Source organism: Oratosquilla oratoria, chromosome 27 (genome assembly GCF_046742065.1).
Source record: "Oratosquilla oratoria isolate Oo_2021 chromosome 27, ASM4674206v1, whole genome shotgun sequence".
Classification (NCBI taxonomy): Eukaryota; Metazoa; Arthropoda; class Malacostraca; order Stomatopoda; family Squillidae; genus Oratosquilla; species Oratosquilla oratoria.
Window position 1 is genome coordinate 18,836,391 of NC_134803.1, and position 24,111 is coordinate 18,860,501.

A 24,111-nucleotide genomic window follows, 5' to 3' on the forward strand; every position below is an offset into this window, starting at 1 on the left:
TTATTTGGAAGAAAAATGAGAGTGATACTTAGAGACAAAAACTCGAACTGGGAAGATGTGAAAAATGGCATCCCGCAAGGCTCTGTATTGGCTCCTTTAATGTTTGCCATATATATAAATGATATGGATGAGGGAGTAAATTGTTACATGAACTTCTTTGTGATGATGCCAAATTACTCAAGAGAGTAAAAACGGAAGAAGATTGTAGATCGCTACAAGAAGACCTACACAAAATTTGGGAATGGAGTCAGAAATGTGTGATGAGCTTCAACATCAAGAAATGTAGCATAATAGAATTTGGAAAAAGCAAAAATAGAGTATCGGGTCAATACAAAATTGGGAACAAAGAAATAAAAAAAGTCAGTTCAGAAAGGGACCTGGGAGTAATCATCTCAAGCGACTTGACACCTAACAAACACGTCAACAAATTATTTGGAGAGACTTTTAACTTACTAAGATCAATGAAAGTGGCCTTCGACTACATAGATGAGATGGTTAAAAAAATAGTGGTTACACTGATAAAACCTAAACTAGAATATGCCGCAACATTGTGGGCAACCAGCACAAAGAAGAACATAAGAAAATTAGAAAGAATCCAAAGAGCAGCGATAAAAATGGCACCTACACTGGCAAATCTGACATATGAACAAAGATTAGAGAAACTACATCTGTCAACACTGGAACAGAGAAGAGAAAGAGGTGATTTATTGACCATTTACAGAATTATGAAAGGGATGGAAATCCTTGATAGAGATGACTTATTAAAGTGGGACAGAAGAGAAACAAGAACATGAAAAGAAACTAAAGAGGGATACTAATAGAAGAGACCTGAAAAAGAATAGCTTCCCATATAGAGTGATTGATGTCTGAAACAAACTGAACGGAGAAACAGTGAATGCCAAAACTATACATGATCTTAAGAATAAACTGGATGCAGAGAGATACAAAAATGGGTCACTACAAGCGTAGCTCTCGTCCCATAAAATACAACTACGTAAATACACAAGGTGAGCTGACAACCACCAGTGGGGCCGTGGGTTTTCCACAAAGGAGTAGTGGTATATGGAAATTTAAATTTACTGAAAACAAAAGGAAATGGGAAAAAAGGTATTGTCAAATATCAATCAATCAATCATTGCCTAGTTTACTATGTGAAAAACCTGCAGCCCCAAAGTGGATGGCAACAGTCCTCAGAACTTACAACTGGAGTTACCGACTCTGGAGCAAAGAAGAGAGAGCAGTGACCTACTGACCATCTACAGAATTATGAAAGGCACAGAAATACTCAATAGAGAGGACTTGTTAAACTGGGACAAGAGAAACACAAGAGGACATGGAAAGAAAATAAAAAACATAGCTACAGAAGAGATCTGAAGAAAAACAGTTTTCCACATAGAGTGGTGGACACTTAGAACAAACTGGACAAAAAAATAAAAAATAGTGTGCACAAAAACCATTCATGAGTTTAAGAGCAAACTAGACACTGCAAGACACAAAGGTGGGACACCACAAGCATAGCTCCCCTTCCTGCAACATACAACTAGGTAAACACAGATCTCTCTGGGAAGAAACTTTAGACTATTGTCTGTGTTTTATCAATAAGAGGCTGTCTCTATATCATTAGCTCAAAGTGGTACTAGAGGAAAGCAGTTGTTGATTGTCGGTTCTTCTTGTGTGAAAAAGTGTAAGAAATACAGCTGAAATTGATAGAGGTCTGAGGCTCAGTCCAAAAATTTAAAGTCACCCCCTTAAGGCTGCACCTCCTCATGGAGGTGAGGGGGTTGATGGGTTTTGAAGATTGGCAACTTTGGTGCTCATCTTGCAAGATCATCATATGCAGGTGCCACCAGTGATCCCAGTGTCAAATATGCTTAACCCCTTCCATACGGTGCCGCACACGTAGGCATCATGGACTTAGATCTCGGTGGCAGCAGCCAATGCCAGCCGTACGACGTGTCGTAATAATACTCGCATCATAAAATATAGTCACCGCTTACATCGATCGTTCTCTCTTCACCCGTGAATTTTGATAACCATAGAAAATGCGATTACAAAAGAATTAGAAAGAATGTCATTATGGAGGGGCGACTACAATAAATATAATCAAGACGCCGATATGGCAGCCTCGCGAATACACTCGCTCCCCATGACGCCTACGTGTGCGGCACCGTATGGAAGGGGTTAACAACAATGAACCCAAATGGTAATGCATACAGTCAAATGTGATATGGTCTTCAATTGGATTGAAGACCATATCACATTTGATTGTATGCATTACCATACTGTCTTGCTTTAGCTAAAATAAAGGTAGTACATCACTGAGCTGATGAGCTTAAACAGGATAGTTTTAATCCCTGCAGTTAAAAGCCTCCTTTTAGCTGAATTAAATCACATGATGCCAGTTTGAATCTATACAACAAAAGGCTTCTTTCCCCTCACAAAGGAGTTAGCCAGCCAAGGGACCCATCCTCCACCCATTTGTTTCTTTTTAAAAAATCTCTTAACTCCTGTCCCCTACCTACTGCCTGGGTCAGAAGCAATCCAGCAGGACATAGCACATATCATAGTGGAATCTCACAGCCAAAGCTGGTTTACCCCTGTTGCAAAAGGGAGGTGACAGTGAAATGCATGCAGGACAATTTATGCATTCCTTAATCAGTGGGTTATGTATACAGGAGGGTGCATGGTATGTATGGGAAGGCTAACAGATATTTGTATGACATGGGCCCTGAAGGGACATATGGAGAAGTAGTTATGGCTTTCGAGTGACCGCTATGGTGAAAAAACATCCAGTTTGATAACGTGTATTAACATATAGAATGAAGGAAGGAAAAGGAAAAAGAATAATGAACCAACAAAAAGAGGACTAGACATGAATAGAGTAGAATTGTCACTTGGAGTGATACCAAAGAAGACTTGTTTAAAGGACACCCCAAAATCAACTCAAAGGTGGGAAAATAATATTTTTCAGGTTTCCAAAGAGATAGAGCAATATTAGGTAAAGGGTTAGATGCAGAGAGGGAATTGAGTTATAGCAGTATACTAAGGAATCAAGACATTAACATGATGGAGGAATTAATAGATTTAAGAATAGATTATAGAGCAATGCACAGAGAAATGACTAATCTACAAAAAGCTAACAAAGAAATGAACAGAGAGCTTAAAATGAACTAAAAAGTGAGCTAAACATGATCATAAGTGAGGAAGTGAAAAAAAGAGGTCACAGAACAAATACAAGCAGTGACCAAAAAAGTGGGAGAATCAATTAAGGAGACTGATCTCATAGAAATAAAAAATCAGTGGAAACAAGAACAAGAAAATCAGAATATAACATGTAAAGAAATAGTACAACAGCAGGTAGAGGAAAATGCTATAGAAATGGTAATTAAAGTAATTAAAGAAAAGGAAAATTGGGCAAGAGACACAATAAATAAATAAAAAGTACATTGTACTTTATGGTATTAAAGAAAAACATAATGTATCCAAATATCAAAGAGAAACATAGAAAGAAATTGCAAAGGAAATTCTGAAAGTGATTCAGGAAGAAGGACGAGTTCAACAAAGACATTGATGAGGTGCATAGGATGGGACAATACTCTAGAGAAAAACACTATAGGCCACTAAAAATCAAACTAAGAACTCAAATGATAGCTGAAGTACTATCAAAAGCAGCAAAGCTAGCAAATAGTGAAAATTATAGAAATGTATGAATAAAAAAAGGAAATGAGCGATGAAGAAATAGAGAAAGAAAAGGCAATTAGAAATGAAGCAAATGAAAAAAAAAAAAAAAGAAAGAGAAAAGAATGATATTTTTTTGGAGAGTACTGGACTTAAGGCTGAGAAAATGGTACATCAAAAAAAGGAAACAAACGAAAAAAGAGAAGAAAGGAAGAGATTAAAAATAACATATACATAGACATAATGATTTCTGGACTAAATGAATTAATCAACTATCTGTTAATAAAGAGACCTGACAAAATGGGAATTGTGGAGACAAAATTAAAAGGTCCACTATCATCAAATACTGTGGGACAAGGTCTAACCAATGGACAAAAAATAAAACAGAAAAACAGGGTGGAGGAATCATGTTTTTGACTAAAAAAAAAGTTTAAATGTGACAAAGATAACAGAAGGAAAAAATAATGTAGAATTGATTATGATTAAAGTTGAAAACAGAAATATGAAAAGTAGAAAATTTATAGTAGTATATGTGCCCCCAAAAACACAGGCTTGGACTGATAGTGATCATTCCAAATTACTGGAAGACACAATGAATACATTAATTGAATTAATGAAAGAAGGAAACATAGTAATTATGGGTGACTTTAACTCAAAGGAAATATGTTGGGAAGAAATGACAGTAAAAGGTGGAGAGGAACTTTGGGGAAATATTCTACTGGATATGACCACTGAATACACATTGACTCAATGGGTGAAAGGAAACACCAGATATAGAAACAATGAAGAACCATCGAGACTAGATTTAATATTCACATAGAGCCTGAATTAGTGGACAAAATGGAATACAAGACATCAGTTGGGAAGAGTGACCACATACTAATAGAATCGAACTAAAAGAACAAAATGATATGAGAAGAAAATTTTTTCAAAATATAAACTGGGAAAAACTTTTAAATGAAGAAACAAAGATGGAAGACAAGTGGAACATATTAAAATAAAAATACAAGGAGGAAACAGATAAATATGCATCAAAGAAGAACCAAGAAAGGCTAAAGTGTTGGTATAACAAAAAGTGTAGTGAGGCTAAAGATAGAAGAGACAAAGTCTGGAAAAGATGGAAAAAAGACAAAAAAGACCAAATGGCAAACATACATCAAACTAAGAAATGAATATGTAAAAATATGCAAGGAAGAAAAAAGAAACTATGAAAAAGACATAATAGAAAAATGCAAGGACCAACCTACACTATTCTACAGATATGTAAATGACGAACTAAAAGACAAACACAATATATTGAAACTGCACAAAGGAAACAAAGAATATATAGATGATATAGAAATGGCTGAAATTATTATCAAACATTTTAAATCTGTATTCACAAAATTGAGAGGAAGATCAGAGGGAACAATCTCCCTTAACCCCTTCCATACGGTGCCGCACACGTAGGCGTCATGGACTTAGATCTCGGTGGCAGCAGCCAATGCCAGCCGTACGACGTGTCGTAATAATACTCGCATCGTTCTCTCTTCACCCGTGAATTTTGATAACCATAGAAAATGCGATTACAAAAGAATTAGACAGAATGTCATTACAAAGGGAGGTAGCCAAAAAGGAAAAGGCATAAAATCATTCCTACCCATTCCATCCCTGAATACACTCCACCCTCCCTCTTATCTTAGCACCTCCTAGATGACGGGTCATCCCTGCACCTTGTCCATTGCCCTGGGTCAGAAGCAGTGTCACAAGACACAGCACATCCACAGCAAGGCCGCTTCATTAAATCGGTGACCCCCCCCTCTCTGTCCCCCCATGCATAAAATGAGGCATTGAACGTCAATGAAGGACCAAATAATAATATAGAGCAAGGTATAAATGAAAAACAAAATGATAATGTAAGACATGATATTGAAATTCAAAATGTGTCAAAAAGAAATAATCACGAGTTTCTTAAAACCATGTACTTTAATGCTCGTAGTATTAGAAACAAATTTCAAGAAATACAGGCGTATGTCAAAAGCGAAAATCTCGATATGATAGGAATAACTGAGAAATGGTTAAATGGTACAGAGTTCGAAGCTGAATTCAGTATTGCGGGATTTAAACACTTTCATCAGGATAGAAACCACAAGAAAGGTGGGGGTGTTCTATTGTACATTAAAAACAATGTTCATGCTTGTGTTTTAGAGAAAGTGAAACAGGATGCATACGATAGTTTGTGGGTTGAGTTAACCCAAACAAATGGACAAAAAATGAATATATGTGTAATATATAGGCCAAAGACATTATCATTAGCAGACAACAAACTGTTATTTCAAGAATTGTCTAGTTTCTGCAACCGGGATTTATTGATAATGGGTGATTTCAATTTTACTGACATTGATTGGATGACCCTTGAACATGGCCATATAGGTAGTCGCTTGTTTGATTTTCTTGGTGACAATTACTTAATTCAGCATGTAAAAGAGCCCACAAGATATGGAAACTTACTCGATCTTTTGATCACTAGCCGCGAAAGCATGGTAACTGATGTAGAAGTCAGTGAATCTGTTGCAAATAGCGATCACAACCTAGTTAGATTCAAACTCCTAAACAATTTTAGAATAGATACTTGTGTTTCTAAAATACCCGATTTCAGTAAAGCTCAGTTCATAGAACTACGGCAGGAGCTTCAGCTTACAGATTGGGAGGCAAAATTAAACGAAAGGCCTGTAGATCAGATGTGGGAAATATTTCAAAATACGCTCACTAAGATGATTCAAACTTACATTCCTTTTAAGGACAGACGTCCCCCAAATCAGGCTCGCCCAAAGTGGCTCGACAAAGAAACTGAAAAAAGTATTGCTAAAAAGAGACAGGCTTATAAGAAATATAAGTGCTCGGGTGCATCTAATGACTATGAAAGTTATGTATCAATACAGAGAGATTTAAAAAAGACAATAAGAAAAAGAAAACGACAATACGAAATGAACATCGCTGAGAAATCCAAAGAGAATCCCAAAGAATTCTATAGTTACATTAGAGATAAAAAGGTTAGGAATCACATTGGTCCACTATTATCTGCTGACGGTCAACTTGAATATTCAAATGAAGGAATGTGTAATATCTTAAACAATTATTTTAGCTCGGTATTCGTAAACGAAACACCTCAAGGTGAATTCCAAACTGAAACCTGTGAAAAGTCTAGGGTAAACTTACTCACTACGGTAAATATAACAAAAGAAAAAATTAAAAGGTGTATAGACAAACTCAAAGTTAATAAAACACCAGGGCCTGATGGTTGGCATCCAAGAATCTTAAAGGAAATGAAAAATGAGATTGTTGTTCCATTAGAAATTATTTTCAAGAAATCCATCATATCCGGAGATGTCCCAAGAGAATGGAGGCTAGCTAACGTTACTCCCATATTCAAAAAAGGTGACAAAAAGAAACCAAATAACTATAGGCCTATAAGTTTGACTTCAATCGTAGGAAAAATAATGGAAACTATCATCAGAGATGCTATCGAACATCATTTAGAAAGTAACCGTTTGATAAATGATAGCCAGCATGGTTTCAGACGGAAACGTTCTTGCGTGACTTACTCGAATTCTACAACACAGTTATCTCCAATTATGACAAAAGAAACAATATAGATTTAGTATATCTAGACTTTGCAAAAGCTTTTGATACCATCCCACACGAAAGACTACTTACTAAACTAGCTTTGCATGGAATAAGTGGTAGCCTATTAGGTTGGACTAGTAATTGGTTGAAGGGTCGAAAACAGAGAGTTGTTTTAAATGGAAAAACTTCTGGATGGAAAAATGTTGCAAGTGGAGTTCCTCAGGGTTCCGTTCTTGGGCCACTTCTATTCATAGTATATATAAATGATATAGACCATGGACTAAAATCTACTGTTTCCAAATTTGCTGATGATACAAAACTGTGCGGAGTGGCAAATGATCACTCAAACCAATTAGATATTCAAGAAGATTTAGATCAATTACAGCAATGGTCTGAAAAGTGGCTAATGAAATTTAACACAAGTAAATGCAAGGTAATGCACATAGGTAAAAATAACAGTGAGTACGATTACAAGTTATTTGGAAATTCGTTAACAAAAGTGGATAGTGAAAAAGATCTCGGCGTAATTATCAGTAACGACCTCAAATCATCCAAGCAGTGTATTTCAGCCTCTGAGAATGCAAATAAGATTCTAGGACTGATTGCGCGATCGTTTGATTTCAAAAGTCCATCACTCATTAACAAGCTATATAAATCGTTAGTTCGTCCACATTTGGAATATGCTGTTTCCGTATGGTCACCGAATCTCATTAAAGACATTGACAGACTGGAAAAAGTACAACGGCGAGCCACAAAACTGATTCCAAATATCAAAAATAAATCATACGAAAATCGACTAAAACATATGAATCTGTTTTCCCTAAAAAAGCGTAGACTCAGAGGTGACTTGATACAGGTGTTTAAGATTTTAAAGGGAATTGACAACATCAAAAGTGACAAAATTTTCACATTGAATGAGAATCAGCCAAGAAACAATGGTCTCAAACTGTCCGGAAATAGATTCAATTTGGAAGTAGGTAGAAACAACTTTGCCAACCGTGTAGTTAATGAATGGAATAAACTTCCTGCACAGGTAGTGCAATGTAGTTCAGTTCGAAGCTTTAAGAATCATTTAGATAAATACCTAAGTAAGATGCTGTAATGATTATGATTTATCATATATTATTTGTTTTTGTTTTGTTATCATTTGTCTGTCTGATTTTCATTTATTATTAGTTATATGTCAATTTATTATTATTTACTATTTACCTGTTTGTTTGTTATTTAACTATACCTATGCATTTATTTATGTATTTTATTTGTTATTTACATTATCATAGTTTTTATTTATTATTTTATTATTAATATGATTTTTCTTTTTCGCATCCGACCTAGATATGGATCAAAAGGTCTCCTGTCGGCATGCTCCGTCTTTGTAAGGAGAAGACGGGGAGAAATCCCTTCGGGCTGCGTCAAATTTTGCTCACACATACTACCTCACCCCCCATCCCCCCACCCATTCCACCTCATGCATCACAACATCATCCATATACAACCATTCTCCATTCACCCCTGTCTTCTGTCCTCTCCCGTCCTTCCTCAACAGACATTCCCCTCTTCCACAAAGCCACCTTCACCCCATCCATCCACCTCATCCTAGGATGTCCCATTATGTTCACTCCCTCCACATCTGCCTTCCATACCTCTTTTACTAGTCTTTCTTCACTCATTCTTTCCATGTGTCCAAACCATCCTAATATTCTTTCATCAACCCTATCTCCCAACTCCCTTTCCACCCCTGTTCTCCTCCTCACCTCCTCATTTCTCACTCTATCTAGCCTAGTAACCCCCATCATACTTCTCAGACACCTCATCTCAAACACATTCAAACTCCTTCTCTCTTCCTCTCTTATGTTCCATGTTTCTGCCCCATACAGTGCTGTTGGCACAATCACTCCTTCATACAGTCTCCTCTTAGTATCCATTCCCAAATGTCTATTCCTCATTACACTCTTCAATCTACCAAGGCATTTACTCACTTATCTCAATCTACATTCTACCTCCACCTTCACTCCACCTTTTCCTGCCACATTTGCACCCAAGTATCTAAAACTATCCACTTCCTCCAGTCGCTCTCCCTTAACCTCTTCACTCCGGGGCACATCGCATGTCTGACAGCATTAGCTGCACGACATGCGATGTTGTGTCATAATAATCGCATTATAAAAGATAAAGTCAGTGCTCAATCGTTCGTTCTCTTTCACCCGTGTATTTTGATAATCATAGAAAATTGATGAAGCCAGTTTAGAGAGAATGGAAATTATGTAGGTACGACTACAATAAACATAATCAAGATGCCGACGTCAGCATCATCGAGTACCCACTTGCTCCTTATGCTGCCTTCATAGGCGTCACCGTATGGAAGTGGTTAATGCTCATTTCCAGTCTACTGCCACTTTCACCCCTTGTACATCTCATCACCTTACTTTTACCCACATTTATCTTTAGCTTTCTTCTATCACATACTCTCCCAAACTCTGTCACCAACTTCCTCAATACCTCCTCCGATCTTGCCACAAGTGCAGTGTCGTCCGCAAACAACAGCTGGCTCCTCTCCCACTTTTCTCCATTTTCTTTAACCAGAAAGAAATAATGGACCAAATAAAAAAACTTGACGTCAGAAAGTCACACGGGCCAGATGGAATTATAAATTGGATATTGAAAAAATGTATAGATGAACTAATGGACAAAATACACAAGATAATTAATTTCTCACTCAAAGAAGGAAAAGTACCACAAGGTTAGAAAAATTCAAATATTGTATCAATATATAAAGGAGACAAAGAAAATACAACAAACTATTGACTGGTCTCCCTTACAAGTACTATAGCAAAAATATACGAAAAAGTTATCAAAATTCTGGGGTATTGGCTGCATGTTATTGTGGCAAAGTAGCATGCAGTTGATACTTTAGGGTCTATATGGGGCACCCCTATGGACCAGAGCCACACATCATTTTGTCTGTGATAGAGGAAAACTCTGTGCATACAGAAATGATTACACTTTTATACTACAACTGTCCCTCCATTATGCTGTCCCCCAACCCCTTGTTGCTGTCCTGTACCATTTCTCTGAATATTCATTTCCTGTTTTTGCCGGCCCTGTGGTGGGGGAAGAGAATGCCACTACCAAGTCTTTCCACTTGAGTCGTAAAAGGCGACAAAAAACAGGACGGGGATGGGATTGGAAGTCCTACTACCTGTAGCCCCAAAAGGGGACATTCCTAAAAAAAAGAAGAAAAGGCATAGGAGGGTCTGGGAGTTTTCCAACCAGTACCTTAAGATTTGGGTCTTTTAATGTGCGTGGATGTGGTACAGATGAGAGTAAAAGGGAAGAGATAGGCAGTATGTTTGTGAGAAGAAAGATGGATGTGCTGGCTTTGAGTGAAACTAAAATGAAAGGAAAGGGCAACTGTGAGTTTGGGAGTGTAGCTGGGAGGTACTCAGGAGTGAAGAGGGGATGAGGGAGAGAAGGGGTGGCTTTACTAGTAAGTGAAGAGACAAGTAAGCGGGTAGTGGAGTGGAAGGAGGTTTCATCTAGGTTGATGTGGATGAAGGTGAAGCTGGGAAGGGAGATGTGGGTTTTTGTGCAATTGGACCTGGTAGTGAGAAGAGCGTAGAGGAAAGGTAGGCTTTTTGGGTAGATATAAATGAGTGCATAGAGGGATTAGGGAGAAGTGTCAATGTAGTTGTATTGGGAGACCTTAATGCTAGGGTATGAAATGAACCAATAGACGAAATGATTGGGAAGTATGGAGTTTCAGGTAAAAACTGTAGTGGAGAAGTGATGGTGGAGATGTGTCTTGGGAGTTCATGATAGCAAATACATTGTTTAGGAAGAAAGTCAACCATAAGTACACATGGGAGAGGGTGGTGGATGGAAGGGAGGCAGACAGAGCATTAATGGACTATATAGTGGTGACCAGGAATATGGTAGGAAGAGTTAAGGATGTACATGTTCTAAGGGGAGAGAATAGGGGAATATCAGATCATTTTCTGGAAGGTAAAATGAGAGCGGAGAAAGAGGAAAAGGGCAGAAGGTAGGGAGGTACTTAGAGTGCAAATTAGGACAAGGGAATCGTATGAGAGGTACAAAGTAAAGAGAAGGGAAGTTAAGCATAAGATAAAGGAAGCAAAGAAGAGAACAGATGTGAAATGGGGTAAGAGTATGACAAAATTTTAAAAGCCATAAAAAGATGTTTTTGAAGGAAATTAAGAGAGAAAAAGGAGGCGAATCAAGTAGAGAAGAAAAGGTAAAAGGTGCAGATGGAGAGATGATAATGGAAGAGAAGGCAGTGAGAGGAAGGTGGGCAGAGTATTTTAGGGAGTTGCTAAATGTGAAGGAGGATAGGGAGGGAAAGGTAGTTGCAGTGGGAAGCGCTAAGAAAATGAGAGTGATGAGTGAGGAAAATGGAGGAGAAATAGGGAAGGATGAAGTGAAAGCAGTTGTTAAGATGATGAGAGCACGTAAGGCACCTGGTCTGGATGGATGCCATGCTGAATGTCTGAAGAAAGGAGGTACAGTTATGGTGGACTGGCTGGTGAGGTTATTTAATGTTTGTTTAAGAGAGGATAGAGTGCCGGAGGACTGGAAGAGTGCCTGTATAGTTCTGCTTTACAAGAAAAAGGGGGACAAGTGTGAGTGTAGTAGTTTCAGAGGGATCAGCTTGTTGAGTGTAGTTGGGAAGGCTTATGGGAGGGTCTTGATTGAGAGGATTACGAGAGGAACAGAGGGAGTAATTGGTGAGGAACAGTGTGGGTTTAGGACAGGTAGGGGTTGCGTATATCAGATTTTTGTGGTAAGACAGATATGTGAGAAAGCTATAGGAAAAGGTAAGGATACTTTTTGGGCTTTTATGGATCTGGAAAAAGCTTATGATAGGGTAGACAGGAAGGCACTGTGGGAGGTACTGCAGATATATGAGATAGGAGGAAAGCTGTTAAGAGCATTCAAGAGTTTTTACGAGAGTAGTTGAGCTTGTGTTAGGATTTGAAATAGAGAGAGTGAATGGTTTGAGGTAATGGTGGGACTTTGTCAGGGATGTGTTATGTCACCCAGGTCATTCAATCTTTACATGGATGGGGTGGTGAAAGAGGTGAATGCAAGGGTAGTGGGTGAGGGGTTGGAGATGATTAAAGAAAATGGAGAAAAGTGGGAGGTGAGCCAGTTGTTGTTTGCTGACGACACTGCACTTGTAGCAGGATCAGAGGAGGGATTGAGGAAGTTAGTGACAGAGTTTGAGGTGTGTGAAAGAAGGAAGCTGAAGACAAATGTGGGCAAAAGTAAGGTGATGAGATGTACTAGGGGGGAGAGTGACAGCAGGCTGGAAGTGAGCATTAAGGGTGAAAGACTGGAGAAATTGGATAGTTTTAGATACTTGGGTGCAAATGTGGCAGGAAAGGGAGGAGTGGGGGTGGAGGTAGAATGTAGATTGAGAGAAGCGAGTAAATGCCTTGGTGGATTGAAAAGTGTAATGAGAAATAGACATCTGGGAATGGATGCTAAGAGGGGGTTATATGAAGGAGTGATTGTGCCAACAGCATTGTATAGGGCAGAAACATGGAACATGAGAGAGGAAGAGAGGAGTTTGAATGTGTTTGAGATGTCTCTGAGAAGTGTGATAGGGGTTACTAGTCTGGATAAAGTGAGAAATGAGGTGAGGAGGAGAACAGGGGTGGAAAGGGAACTGGGAGATGGGGTTGATGAAAGACTATTAGGATGGTTTGGACACATGGAAAGAATGAGTGAAGAGAGATTAGTAAAAGAGGTGTGGAAGGCGGAGGTGGAAGGAGTGAATATGAGGGGGCGTCCTAGGATGAGATGGATGGATGGGGTGAAAGGGGCATTACAAAAGAGAGGAATGTCTGTGGAGGAAGGATGGGAGAGGACAGAAGATAGGGGTGAATGGAGAGGGGTTGTGTATCGATGATACTGTGATGCATGAGGGGAAGTGGGTGGGGAATGGGGGGTGAAGAGGCATGTATGAGAAAAAAAATTGATGCAGCTCGAAGGGATTTCTCCCTGTCTTCTCCTTTTCTGCATGAGGGGATGGAGAGGGGGTGTCGCTGAATTCATGAAGCGGCCTTGCTGTGGATGTGCTGCGTCTTGCAACACTGCTTCTGACCCAGGGCAGTGGACAGGATGCTGGGATGACCCGTCATCCAGGAGGTGCCAAGATAAGAGGGAGGGAGGAGGGTGGAGGGGAGTAGAATATATAGGAAATGGAATGGGTGGGAGTGGTTTCTATGCCTTTTTCTTTTAGGCTACCCCCCATGTAGGGGGAAAAAGCCTTTGGTATATGTTGTATATGTAAATGGATTAAACACTTGGAGGGCAACAAAATACTAAATCCAAAACAATTTGGATTTAGATGTGGAAGATCATGTGCCACAAACTTAATATGATTTTACTCAAAACTAATTGAATTAATTCAAGAAAGGGACAGATGGGCAGATTGTGCCTTCTTAGATTTACAAAAGGCATTTGATGAAGTACCACACAAAAAAACTACAAAGAAAAATTAAAACAATAGGTGGAATACAAGTTATTGGAATGGATGAAAGATTTCTTGAACGGGAGAAAAATGAGGGTGGTACTCAGAGACAAAAACTCAAATTGGGAAGATATGATATGTGGAGTCCCACAAAGCTCTGTACTGGCTCTGATAATGTTTCCCATATACAGTATATAAATGACATGGACGAAGGTGACGAATGTTATATGAACTTCTTTCCAGATGATGTAAAACTACTAAAGAGAGTAAGTTCAAAGGAAGATTGCAAATCATTTCAAGAAGACCTGGACAAAATCTGGAAATGGAGTCAGAAGAGTGAAGTAAATTTCAACATCAAGAAATGTAGTAAAATGGAATTTGGAAAAAGCAAAAACAGAATATAGAGACAATATAAAATTGGTACAAAGGAAATAAAAAAGTCAAATCAGAAAGGAAGATAAATTTTTGGATAGATTTATATGAGTGCATAGAGGGATTAGGGAGGAACGTCAATGTAGTATTGGATAGGAAAGGAACCAATTGATGGAGTGGTTGGGAAATGTGGAGTTCCAGGAAAGAGTCATAATGGAGAGTTGATGGTGGAAATGTGTCTAGAGAGTTGATGATAGCAAATACAGTGTTTCAGAAGAAAGTCAAGCATAAGTACAGATGGGAGAGGGTGGTGGATGGAAGGGTGGTAGATAGAGCGTTAATGGACTATGTAGTGGTAGATAGGAGTATAATAGGAAGAGTTAAGGATATACATGTGCTAAGGGGAGAGGGTGGGGGAATATCAGATCATTTTTTGGTGGAAGGTAAGTTGAGAGTGGAGGATAGATGGAGAAGGAGGAAAAGGACAAAAGGTAGGGAGGTGCTTAGAGTGAACTCTTTAAATGAAAAGGAAAAGGAGAAGGAGTCCAAGAAGGAGCTGAGAGAGGAGTGAGAGGGAGTAAAGGATAGAGTAGAGCTAGGAGTGGAGGAGGAATGGAGATGGTTCAAGGAGGGAGTCACAAAGTGTGCAAAGATGGTGTGTGGAACAAGAAGGACAGGAGGAAATAGAAGGAAGGGTATTGAATGGTGGGATGAGGCAACAAAGAAGGTTGTAGAAGAGAAGGAGCGAGCTTTCACAGATTGGTCACAAAATAGGACGAGGGAGTCATATGAGAGGTACAAAGAAAAGAAAAGAGAAGTAAAGCACAAGGTAAAGGAGGCAAAGAGGAGAGCAGATGTGAAATGGGGAATGAGCATGACAGAAAATTTTGATAATAATAAAAAGATGTTTTTGATGAGTGAGGAAAATGGAGGAGAAATAAGGAAAGATGAAGTGAAGGCGGTTGTTAAGATGATAAGAGCAGGTAAGGCATCTGGTCTGGATGGATGCCATGCAGAATGTCTAAAAAAAGGAGGTACAGTGATGGTGGACTGGTTGATGAGGTTATTTGATGTTTGTTTAAGAGAGGGTAGACTGGAGGAGTGCCTGTAAAGTTCCACTTTACAAGGGAAAAGGGGACAAGTGTGAGTGTAGTAGTTTCAGAGGGATTAGCTTGTTAAGTGTAGTTGGGAAGGCTTATGGGAAGATCTTGATTGAGAGGATTAGGAGAGGAACAGAGAGTGATTGGCGAGGAGCAGAATGGAGTTAGGACAGGTAGAGGTTGCGTAATTCAGATTTTTGTGGTAAGACAGATATGTGAGAAAGCTATAGGAAAAGGTAAGGATGTTTTTTTGGTTTTTATGGATCTGGAAAAGGCTTATGATAGGGTAGACAGGAAGGCACTATGGGAGGTTTTGCAGGTATATGGAATAGGAGGAAAGCTTCTAGGGGCTGTCAAGAGTTTTTACCAGAGTAGTAGTGCATGTGTCAGGATTAGAAATGGAGAGAGTGAGTGGTTCTAGGTAAAGGTGGGACTTCGTCAGGGATGTGTTATGTTGCCCTGGCTGTTCAACTTATACATGGATGGGGTGGTGCGAGAGGTAAATGCAAAGGGTGGTGGGTCAGGGATTGGAGATGGTTAAATAAAATGGAGAAAAGTGGGAGGTGAGCCAACTGTTGTTTGCAGACAACACTGCAATTGTAGTAGAATCAGAGGAGGGAATAATAATAATGGATATATGAACTTACACTGGTTGGTTTGCGATATACTTATATCGTAAACCAACCAATGTAAGTTCATATATCCATTATTATTCTCATCCAAATAATATTAAACGTACAGTCTTTTCTTCAATGTTTCTAAGAGCTTTTCGAATTTGTAGTCCTGAATTTATTGATGACGAAATCAGAAATGTTTTTAACATTGGGCTAGAATTAAAATACCCTAAGCAATTCCTTAATATTGCTTACAATTTTGCAAGGAAATAATTTTTAACTCCTCAGCCTAAATCACCTTTTAATTATCATAATGTTTTAATTTTACCATTTCAAGAAAATTTGTTAAGTATCACAGAATTATTAAAAAGATTTAACGTAAAGGTAGTTTTTAAAAATGATAGTACAGTAAAACATAAACTCATCAACAATAGTATTGAAATTAAAAAAGGATGCATTTATAAAATTCCTTGCAAAATGTGTAATCAATTTTACATAGGTCAAACTGCCAAACCCTTAAACATTAGAATTGAACAACACAAGAAAAATGTTAGGGATGGCAATAATTCTAGTGGAATATTCAAGCATATCAAATTAAATAATCATCCAGTTGATTGGGGTAATGCCCAGGCAATCTATCATATCAACAACATAACAGCAAGAAACTTAATAGAGTGTACTTTGATTCATACCACCAGTGATCAAAATACCAACCTACACAAGGGGTTATATAAACTTGATAATTTTATTTGTCAAGAAATTAGTAAGATAATATCAGGTAAAATGTAACCCAGCGACTATGACCTAAAGTCGCCCGACAATCATTAGTGGAAGCATTGACCCTGGCGACTGTGACCTGATGTCGCCCCACCATCAATGACATTGACCTTCCGCCCTCCAGGGGGTAATTGCCCGCTACCCTTATTCAAACTGTCCTTGTTCCTTTTTTTCATGTATATATTATCTATGCATTTCTATTACTATGTACTTGTTGCACTGAAGATGTAATATACGAAAGCGCTCTGCTTCGTTAGTTTCTTTTTTCCAAGTGGTCTACTTTGCATATATGTATATGTACGTATATATATTTGTGTGTATATATATATATATATACATATATATATATATACATATATATATATATTTATATATATATATATATACATATATTATATATATATATATATATATATATATAGATATATATTATATTTATGAGGAAGGACGAGAGAGGACAGAAGACAGGGGTGAATGGAGAATGGTTGTATATGGATGATGTTGTGATTGCATGAGGTGGAATGGGCGGGTGGATGGGGGGTAAGGTAGTATGTGTGAGCAAAATTTGACGCAGCCCGAAGGGATTTCTCCCCGTCCTCTCATTTTATGCAATGGGAGGACGGAGAGGGGGGGTCGCCGATTTAATGAAGCGGCCTTGCTGTGGATGTGCTGTGTCTTGTGACACTGCTTCTGACCCAGGGCAGTGGACAAGGTGCAGGGATGACCTGTCATTCAGGAGGTGCTAAGATAAGAGGGAGGGTGGAGGGGTGTGGAGTGTATTCAGGGATGGAATGGGTGGGAATGATTTTATGCCTTTTTCTTTTTGGCTACCCCCCTTGTAAGGGGGAAAAAGCCTTGGTATATATATGTATGTATATATATATATATAATATATACACATATATATATATATATTTATATATTATATAAATTATATATATATATATATGTATATATTATATATATATATTATATATATATATATATATATGTGTATATATTATATATATATTACATATATATATATATATATATATATTATATATATATATAGACGCTCCTCTACTTACATTAATTCGTTTTATGTTTTTTCGATTTTACGTCTGAACTGACTATAAAAAAAAATTGTACAAAATTTTTTTTTTTGAGTGAATTTTTGAGTTTAGCGCGCTCTCCATAGTACGAGACGTTCAAAAGATACTTATGCATGATGCTGCGTCCATTGTTTACATGGCACAAATGACAGACCGAACATGCCTTTCCTCCTCCTCCTTCTCCTCCACCATCTCAGTTTATGTTGCTTGAATTTAATTTATTTGAAATTAATGTTATTATTTTACAATGTTATGTTTATCATTAATGATTTAGGTGTGTTTTATAAGATACGGTAATAGAATTTATGGATGTATAGTACAGTATGAACGGTCATACATTACTGGAACGTAGAGTAACAACTTCTGTTCATTTTCACATTACGTTCGGCCGTTCAGAACGTAACTAAAACGTGAGTTGAGGAGCGTCTGTATATCATTTCCTTGTGTCACCTACCCTGTGGTGGGGGGAAAAGAATGCTGCCACCAACATGGACACGTTCGGAAATATTATATTTTCTCTCCCTGCTTCAGAGAAGAAAATACTCAGGAGAATAGAAAGTCTAAAGAAGATGATCACCAATGGAGAGTATGCAGTGATTTCTAATAGAAAATGTATCAATGAAAACCTGCTCCCTAAATTCACTAAATACAGGTAAACGTCGACTTACGATGGCATTAGGTTTCGATAGAGCCATCGTAAGACGATTTCATCATAAGTCGATCCCCAATTTGTGTATCACTCTGTTCCGTGGTCACTGTACCTAGCCTACCTGTATATTAACCACCAGAGATACTGAATATAGCCTATTAAACATGTACAGTAGTTTATTTAATTATTTTTATCCTTTTTACCATATTCAAACACTATAATATGTATTTTCAGTACGGAACTTAAATCTCGCGGGCAGCAGCCAATGCCAGCCGTACGACGTGTCGTAATAATACTCGCATCATAAAATATAGTCACCGCTTATATCGATCGTTCTCTCTTTCACCCGTGAATTTTGAAAACCACAGAGAATGGGATTCAGGACACATTTGAGAGAATGTAAAAACACAGGGGCGACTACATTAATATAATCAAGACGCCGATATGGCAGCGTCGCGAATCCACTTGCTCCTCTTGACGCCTACGTGTGCGGCACCGTATGGAAGGGGTTAAATATATCATATCGTCGTCGTCGTCATCGTAAAGTCAAAAAATCGTAAGTCGCGGCCATCGCAAGTCGACGTTTACCTGTATATATATACAAATTGTCATGATAATAAATCTTGGTAGCTACTCCCAAGCTTTAATCAACTAGAACACCTGGAAATACATTACAAAATATAGTTTACACAATATATATATAATGAATATATAGGACTCATATGAGTAGACCACATAATTGAACAAGTAAAGGGAGGGAAGCAACTTACGAGGAGAGTCACGACTGTTTCTCTAACCAGTCCCAGACAGAATGCGACGACGTAGCTAGTCAGCTTCCTCTACAGTTTACCGAGTATGACACGCAACCAAAACAAACGATGTAGCCAGAAAGACAGACAGAGTATGATGCACAAACAAACAAACGATTCAAAGTTAAATGACAAAATATGACACTCTCCCCTCCTAAAAAAAGAAAAAGACAGAGTATTCTATAGGCATCAATCCCATCTGTATCTGTCCGGAGCCTTAGACACACGGGTTGACCTCCGTACTAGAGGTGTTGACACATTCGTCTCTACGTCAGCCTCTTGATGAAGTTCAGTGTTCTCTGGAACGTCAGGGAGTGTGGTAGTATGTACAGCCTCTGGTAACGAGGTAGAAGATGGTTCCAGATTTCCAGCAGGAGAGTAGTTGACCTGTGTTTTGGGATAAGGAGCCAAGTCGCGGACAGAAACTGTTGACTCCCGTCTATCCTGGTGTCTAATATTAGCATAAGTTGGATTAACATCCAGAAGTTCGACTTGATCAGCCAAAGGTTCATTTTTGTTTGCCCTAACGAATCTTCTCAATAATACTGGTCCTGGTGTCATTAGCCATGAAGGTAGAGAGCTTCCAGAGGAAGAACGACGTGGAAAACCAAAGAAATGTTCGTGGGGTGTGACATTTGTAGATGTAGACAGAAGGGATCTAAGAGAGTGCAGTACATCAGTAAGTACCAATTCCCAAAGTTCATCGGGTAGGTCCCGTGACTTCAGGGCCAGCTGGATTGCCTTCCATATAATACCGTTGAGCCGTTCCACTTGTCCATTGCCGATAGGGTGATATGGGGTAGTTCGACTCGTAGCAACTCCTTTTTATAAGAGGTAGATTTTAAGATCCTTGGGCATGAACGATGTTCCTAGATCAGAATGAATATAATTAGGCATCCCACATAGCCTAAATACCTGTTCCAGGCATTTGATCACAGTTGTCGCATTCATATTGGGACATGGAAAAGCATAGGGGAAACAGGAGTACTCACCTACAACAGTAAGTATATAGGGATTACATGAGGCGGTGGAAAGGGAGTTGGGAGATAGGGTTGATGAAAGAGTATTAGGATGGTTTGGACACATGGAAAGAATGAGTGAAGAAAGACTAGTAAAGGAGGTATGGAAGGCAGATGTGGAGGGAGTGAGCATGAGGGGACGTCCTAGGATGAGATGGATGGATGGGGTGAAAGGAGCTTTGGGGAAGAGGGGAATGTCTGTTGAGGAAGGACGGGAGAGGACAGAAGACAGGGGTGAATGGAGAATGGTTGTATATGGAAGATGTTGTGATGCATGAGGTGGAAAAGACGGGGGGATGGGGGGTGAGGTAGTGTGTGAGAGCAAAATTTTGACGCAGCCCGAAGGTATTTCTCTCCGTCCTCTCCTTTATATGGGGGAACGGAGAGGGGGGGACGCCGATTTAATGAAGCGGCCTTGCTGTGGATGTGCTGTGTCTTGCGACACTGCTTCTGACCCAGGGCAGTGGACAGGGTGCAGGGATAACCCGTCATCTAGGAGGTGCTAAGATGGGAGGGAGGGTGGAGGGGTGTGGAGTGTTTTCAGGGATGGAATGGGTGGGAGTGATTTTATGACTTTTCCTTTTTGGCTACCTCCCTAGTAAGGGGGAAAAAGCCTTGGTATATGTATGAGGCGGTTGGGAGAGGTCTTTTGAAGTCGATGCTTAACCTCTCCATAGGCTGAGTAGCCTTGATGAGTGTTCCTTCTTGAGGTCTATAGAATCTTGGCTTTACCTCTGCACAAATCTTGCAGTGGAAAAGGGAAGGTTTTTAGATCTCACAAAGTGCAATAAACGAGTCACTCCTGGATGACACAGACCCTCATGTAGTTCAGTGAGAGTAGAAGATGCAGAGACAGTAGAACAAGAGAAGGCTCGAGAGAAGGCATCAGGAACCACATTCTCTTTACCAGGGTGATAATGTACGGTATAACTGAAGGCAGCGAGTTCCATCCGCCACTCCTGGATCTTGGTATTCTTGATCTTTGTGCGTTTCCTGTTATCGAACATAAAGGCTACTGAACGCTGGTCAGTAATAAGATCGAAATGTTGTCTAGAAAGGAAGTGGCCCCATTTACGGACAGCTTCAATTATAGCCATGGCCTCCTTTTCTACAATGTGATAACGTGTTTCGCTTCCTTGTAGAGTCCTAGACATGAAAGCTACTGGTCTCCCACCCTGGTTAAGCACAGCCGAAATGGCACTTCGGAAGCATCACATTCGACTTCAAAGGGCAAATTTTCATCCAGAGTATAACGTTGTTCTTTCAAGTTCTAACTTGAGTAGACTGAAAGTGTGTAGAGCTTCTTTATCTAAAGGAAACTTCTTTGCACTCGCTAATGGTCTTACTTTGGTTGAAAAATCTTCTATCCATTTGGCATAGTAAGCAAACATACCCAGTGCTCTCTTTAAAGATCCCCGACTTGTGGGGGGTGGGAGGTCTTGTAGTGGACGAAGCCTCTCGGGATCAGGTCTTATAATCCCATTTTCTACACAGTAACCAAGGATATTAATGGAGCGAACAGACTTAATAGTTTTAGAGTTATTGAGGGTTAAATTTCTGTTATGGATGATTTCAAAAAAGTGTTGTATATTACGAGTGCGGCCAGCAATAGTTATATTGTCAAGATATGGAAATGCACATTGTAAGTTTTCTTCTTTCACAAGCTTATCCATGGTTCGTTGAAAGACAGCTACTCCATTTGTCACTCCGAATGGAACCCTACAAAATTGATATAGGCGTCCATTGGCCTCAAAGGCTGTGTATTTCTTGTCCGATTCTTTCAGCAGAAGTTGGTGATATGTGCTTTTTAAGTCAAAAGTTGAGAACACATGGTATGTTGATAGTTCATTCACCATAGTGTCTATTCTTGGCAATGGATAAGCATCTAGCTCTGTGTATAAATTCACAGTTTGTGAGTAATCCACACACATCCTTTGCTTATGTCGATTCGTTAGGTCCTTCACTACAACAACTTGGGCCCTCCATGGGGATAAGCTACTCTCAATAATACCCTCAGCAAGTAGACTGTTTATTTCCATTTCAATGAATTCTCTGTCATCTTTACTATAACATCTCGACTTAGTGACTATGGGCTTACAGTTAGGTGACAAATGTTGAAAAAGAGAAGGCTCATCTACAGCAGCAGCCGCCAGAGAACAGTACGAGTCAGTATCGGGTAACTTGAGCGTAGGTTTAGGTCCACCATATTCAATTACTATACTCTGGTGCTGTTTTTGGAAATCCTGACCAAGCAGTACTCCACAGCACAAATCTTTCATCAGTGCATGATGAGTGGAAGGATAAGTTTGTCCATTAAGATGTAGCGTTAAGTCAACTATGACATAACCATGAGAGTTAGTGTGTAATGACTTCTGAGCTAAAGTGACATCTTTTCCTGTTCGATGTATTAGAAGTTTCAAGTCCCGTGCAATTTCCTCGTCTATGTAACTGTCATCACTGCAGGAATCGACAAGTGCCGATAACTTTCGTCCATTGATAGTTGTTGAGGTGGCCGCTAGATGGAGGCTCTGAGGGAAAGTGGTACCAGAGATGGTGGCAAGGGCCGAAGGTTGGGAAGAGTCAAACATAGTAGCTGTAGGGGTCTTACCTGAAGGAGCCGGCACCTTGGACATGCACACACGAGTGAAATGACCTTGCTTACCACACTTATTACAAGTAGCATTTCGAGCGGGACAAGTAATACATATATGGAGGAGTCCTCCACAGAAGTAACACCTACTCTTCATGGATAGGGTAGCTGCCAATACCGGATCGTCAGCAGTCATCACACAATCCTTAGACATAAGTTTATTCTTCACAGTCTCATCCCAAGTCTGAGTACGATCAGGGGTCATCACAGCAGCGCTGTGCACAAACTGAGGAGTTACGGGACCGTAAGAGTTGGCATTGCGTTGAGCTAAGTCTAAAGAATAAGCTTGATCATAAGCAGCCTGTAAATCTAAAGTCTTGTTTTCCAAGAGACATTGGCGAATCAAAGGCGAGGTTAGACCATTAATAAAGGCATCCCTAATTAACTCTTCCTTGTACTGTTCTGCACTAACTGCCTTTAGGTTACAATCCTTACCTAACTTACGTAGTTCTCTCAAAAACTTATCTAAGGATTCACCGGGTTTTTGTTGACGAGTTGCGAGTAAATGCCTAACGAATATTTCGTTGGGCGTCTTTACATACAATTTCTGTAGAACAGAAATAGCCGAATCATAATTAGTACATTCCTCGATGTATTCATAGACATTATGACTAACACAGTTCACAAGAGTTCGTAGTTTGTCAGGTGCATTTTCTCCACAGTCTTGTATGAAGTTGGAGAAGGTTTTATACCAGTGCCTCCACTCTCGCGCTGCAGTTGAGGAGCTGGGGTCCAGATCCAGACGAGCCGGCTTTAATAGTTTTTCCATGTTCTAGTTGATTAAATTGTCATGATAATAAGACTTGGTAGCTACTCCCAAGCTTTAATCAACTAGAACACCTGGAAATACATTACAAAATATAGTTTACACAATATATATATATAATGAACATATAGGACTCATATGAGTAGACCACATAATTGAACAAGTAAAGGGAGGGAAGCAACTTACGAGGAGAGTCACGACTGTTTCTCTAACCGGTCCCAGACAGAATGCGACGACGTAGCTAGTCAGCTTCGTCTACACAAATATATATATATATATATATATATATACATATATATATATATATATATATACATATATATATATATATATATATATACAAATATATATATACATATATATACAAATACATATACATATATATACAAATATATATATATATATATATATACAAATATATATATATATACAAATTATATACATATATACAAATATATATATACAAATATATATATACACACAC

At 39.0% G+C, this 24,111-nt stretch overlaps 1 protein-coding gene across 2 annotated transcripts in view; it reads right to left on the bottom strand.

The window, feature by feature from the left end:
- LOC143039925 (transcriptional adapter 1-like) overlaps positions 1–24,111 on the bottom strand; it is a 231,572-nt gene that overhangs the window by 65,466 nt on the left and 141,995 nt on the right. The window lies entirely within an intron of this gene.